Source organism: Brassica oleracea, chromosome C6, assembly GCF_000695525.1.
Source record: "Brassica oleracea var. oleracea cultivar TO1000 chromosome C6, BOL, whole genome shotgun sequence".
Classification (NCBI taxonomy): Eukaryota; Viridiplantae; Streptophyta; class Magnoliopsida; order Brassicales; family Brassicaceae; genus Brassica; species Brassica oleracea.
This window is the reverse complement of record NC_027753.1, coordinates 31,648,445-31,653,381: the sequence shown is the minus strand read 5'-3', so window position 1 is coordinate 31,653,381 and position 4,937 is coordinate 31,648,445. Positions and strand designations below refer to the sequence as shown.

The window sequence follows — 4,937 nt, the reverse complement described above, 5'->3', positions numbered from 1 at the left end:
TGGCTAGTCCACTACTAGTTATTTATTCTTCCACCATTGAGTGCTTATTGCTTTTGTTTCCTTTAAATACACCATGTATGTTACACAATTAAACACACAATTCAATACAAACATTTCTTTCATTCTCTCAATCTCACAAATCCTCTCATTCTCTTAAATTCTCAAATTTCTCTTCTCTCTCAAATACTTACGGTTACTTCACTCCTTTTTACTTTGTTCGTGTGCTTCATCACGGTTAAAACACTTAGAAGCTCTCATAATCTCACAAATTATCAGACTCGGTCTAAACCGGTTTTGTTATCCCAGCCGAGTTTCATATCCGGAAGTAAAGTATCCGTCGGAAAATCGAAACTCTGCCACAAGTACTCGTTATTGTTGGAGTGCCTGAGCACGAAGTTGCCGTTATCGAGAAGCTCTGCCACCAGTGGAGATCTCGAAGTGCCAACGGTTAGATTCGTTGACCAAACAGGTGTGTTGGAGGAGTGATCGTAAATGAAGAGGTTATTGTCTGAAGATATTTTGAGAGATCCGTTGGGACGAGAAAGAGGGTTGTCTCTGTTGGCAACCCATACGTACGTTCTGGTGGGGATTTTCTTGTACCATATCCCGAGATACCAACGAGAACTTGTTCCGGGAGTGAAGAAACCGAGCTCGAAGGTTTCGTTATGAGATACAATGGTTTCGTTGCTTGAGATAGTGAGAGATTCTGTCGCCAACAGTGTTTTGTAAGAGACAGCTAAAGCTGGAAACAAAATGACGACGAAGACGAAGGTGTAAGGATGGTGGTAGTTTGGTGAACTTCTCATTTTTTCTCTCTCTCTTTTGCCCTCTACGCCATTGTCTTGAGTTATGAGAAAATATATACACACATATGGTTGGAGATGTCAGCCATGTTGTTTGTTCAACGATACTTCCACGAGTTTTCTCTACAGTACTTTTCTTGGTCTTTTTTTTTTGGGTGCGTATAGGCAATTTAAGTGTTCAAAAGTTAAACGGGCTTGTCATACAAGAACGTCATGTTTCTAGGTGATTGCGTACAACTAACTATTCAAGAGCTTGCAAATTGCAATCACCATCAGCAGGAGGACCGCAAGACTCTACCATCAATGAGGCAATGATAATGGTCCAAGACATCCTTAAATTTTCCAAGCTTAATAACTTCTCTTTTAGCCATGTTCCTAGAAACTTTGTGCAACATTTTGATCAGCTAGCAATGAGAGCCAGGTTGACCAATCAAAAATATGTAATAATCTGGTGCAACTAATAACCACTGTAATACAATATTTTAGGAACGAAAATATTGACAAAAAAAAAAAATTTCAGAACCAATAAAAAAACACTGAACTTGCTTTAACAACTGTTTCTTCTTTTTTTTGGAACGAACAACTGATTCTTTTTATTATCTAAGAGCAACTCCAATGAGGGTTCTACCTATTGGAGTTCTAAAAATTCATATGTGTATAAGTATATGTTGTATATGTGTATGTAGATGTGGGATCCATTATTTTGTGGAGAACTCCACCCTTAAGGTTCTTAAAACAAAGTTTTTACACCACCTCTATCGGTTTGTAGTTCTAAGGAGAAGTTCTAAAGTAAAAAAGCAAAAAATAAAAATAAAAAATGCTAAAATGAGAAGAGAGGAAGTAGAGTTGTTAAAAACCCCATACGTTTCGCTTTATTATTGGTTTTTTTTTTTTGCCTTCTTTCTCTTCCTCTTCGTCGTCTCTTCGTCTTCGTTCTTTGTTCTTCTTTTTTGCCTGAGAAATCGATGGGGACAACAAATTGGGTGGGGATCGTTTTCGGTGGTATGGAACGTGGTTGCTATCAAGGAGATCGCCATGGAGATCGCGATGTCGGGGATTTTCATCTCGAGGAAGATCAATCACCCCCACATCATCCGCTTCATTGACATGATCGAGGTTCGTCTTCTTTGCTCTTCTTGACATGATTGAGGATGTTGTTAGCTCGTATAAAGCTCCCATCTCTGAGCTTCGTTTGTTTCTTAATTTCAGTATTTTGTAATAAGCGCTTCTCTCCACCATCTCTGGAAAATTCTTAACAGGATCCTCTTTCTCAGAGGAGTTTGGCTCGACGAGATGGTAATCGAAAGTGGGAGTGTAGTCTCTTGTGCCTAAACCCATCGCTTCTATGAAACCCATGTGAAGCTTACCCACATCGGGGATCTCGTACCAAGAATAGTCGAAGTAGCTTGGTGGTAAAGGAGGTACAGCTGTACTGTCCGCCACCCGGGTTCGAGCCTTGGCCACAACGGATTTAACATCCCTTCCGTTGGGGCGCTGGACCTTTTTCGGAGGATAGTTGGGAATGTGGCTGCCCAGATACCAGAGTTATCAAAAAGAATAGTCGAAGTATGTTCCCCAATTAATGGTCAGAGTTAGGAAGGGAGATATGTATGGTATGTTTCGGGTAGAAAGAGAGTGTCATTGCGTGATTGATCATGTCTTGTTCTTATGGGATGACTCAATGCAATTTTCATTGTTTCACCATGGTTCTACTTGTAGACGGTCTAGCTTATTTTGACAAAATACCGTTGAATAAACTTTTGTCTGTGTTGCACAAATTAAAGGGCATGTACAGTTCTCTGAAGCTACTCGGGGTTTGGTTCCTTATCTTCGGTTTTAGAACAAACTAAGCATATCCCAAAATCCCTTTTAAATTGCAATCCATGGACTTAATCAGTACTGACGCACAGGCCGTGAGAGACTGGTCCTACTGCCACCCTGACACTGTTGACGACCTTCTGATCCCAAACCATCAAGAGATGAGAGAAGAAGTTTCCCATAGCAACAGTAAACTTACTGGTATGTTAATCCAGCGAAGACGATTGTGTTCAAAGATGCAAAGAACAAGTGAATAATCAAGGTTATCAACCGAACCGTGTACATTTTTTTGGTTGGTCTATACTCTAAGTTTGATCAGGTTGTAATTTGTATATGTATATGTATTTATATGTAGAGAGCATGCACTAATGTTAGGTGGGTTACGTTGCTAATTTGGAACGTAGACAAAGAAAATTATTAATTTAGACACACTAAACGCGTTTATTATTATATTTCATGTGATGTAGAACCATGGTGAAACAAATTACCTGTGTACGCTTGTATGCTTTGAGCTTGTCATTAAGGTATATATGCTCAAAAACACTTCTCACCCGATTTTGATTCTAGTGTTCTAGTGTTTGTCTAGCTTTTGTGTCAAATTCTATAGGAAGTTTTATTTTGTTTCTTTCAAGTTTGTTTAAAAATTTTAATTATAAATTTGTATTTCTATTTTTAATATGTTTCTATGTCATATTTGTTTAAATTTTATGAAATCCAATAATTTATAAGTTTTGTTAAATTTAAATTTAATAATTCAACTTCTAAAAAACAAATATTTAAGAACCTCATTGGACCATGAAAAATTTAATTAAACTAACAAGGATTCTAAACTTTTTAAATCACAAAATTAATTACTAATTTATTCATTAGAGCCCATAAATGTCTCTAACCAATGGACTTGCTCTTAGAACTTTAAAAGTGGGGTTCTTCACAAAATAATGGACTCCACACATACATACACATATACAACATATAATTATACACATGAATTTTTAGAACTCTAATGGGTAGAACCCCCCCATTGGAGGTGCTCTAAAATGGTTCATTGAACAAAAAAATAAATTTTGAAATAGTCAACGTAATAAAATAGTCAACACTGGTACCGATCCTCGAACTATAAAAGGAATCATAGTTCTTCTTACAGTTCTCAGTTTCATTTCATCAGTCACCATAATTGAGTAACGATCTCTGGTACTATTTGGCTAGTGATATAGTCCATAAAACTTTTTAATCAAAACGTCTAACCTGGGAGTTTGTTTACTTTTACCATTATCCCAAATTGCAGTTTGATTTGTTTGGTTGGTATACATATATTGGGAATAAATTGAAAAAGAATTGATAATATGATAATATTTGCTAGGTCAACTCTATAGTCAACAGATCTTTGATATTTCAAATACAAACAAGAAGACTAAGAAAAATACCAAGAAAAGTACTGTAGAGAACTAAAATAGGCAGGTTAAAATACAAATAAGAAGACCAAGAAAAATACTTCCACGACTTTTCTCTACGGTTCCTTACTTAAAATCCCTGTTCGGGAACGCGCTAGGCGCTAGTCGGGCGGTCGGGTTGGGCCTAGCGCCTAAAGAGAAAATCGGGGATTAATCGAAAATTATGCGGAGCGGAATTTTAAGATGGTTTACTATGTTATAAAACATGTTAATCTTTAATTATGTATAACATTAATACATTTTCATGTTTAAGATTGTATAAAACACACAAATAGAATATATAAACTTAATATAGTGTAATTTTCATCAAAATTATGAATATAAATGATATTTATAAAATTTTAGATCAAATAAATAAATAAAAATATTATTAAAAATAAAAAAAATAAAAAAAATTAAAAAAAATAAAAAATAAAAATAAAAAATAAATAAAAAAATAGATTAGGCGGCTAGGCGGTCATTTAGGCGGCTAGGCGGTCATTTAAGCGGTCTAGGCGGAAAAAAATCGGATATCCGATTTTTTAAACCGATTTGACATAAATCAGGGCGGAAAAGTGACGCGTAACGCCTCGGCCGCCTAGGCGGCCGAGTTTTAGAACAGGGCTTAAAATACAAACATGTATTGTAAAAACAGCTTAAATTGGAAAAAGTAAATAGTTTAACATATTGATCAGTTAGCAAAGAGAGCCAGGTTAACCGATCAAAAATATGTAATAATCTGGTCAATTATCTTTCAAACAAAAAGAATACTCAAAAGAAGAAAAAGGAATAAGTAAATAATTTACAAACTAGACCCTCAACAAAACCAAAACTTCAAGAAAGCCCCAGAAGTTCAGTACATTGGAAGCAATAGTAAATTACTCCT

The 4,937-nt window shown here is 35.9% G+C and overlaps 1 pseudogene; it reads right to left on the bottom strand.

Annotated features, from left to right (window-relative positions):
• LOC106299866 overlaps positions 1 to 806 on the bottom strand; it is a 7,447-nt pseudogene extending 6,641 nt beyond the window's left edge.
• Between the last annotated feature and the right edge of the window lie 4,131 nt (positions 807 to 4,937).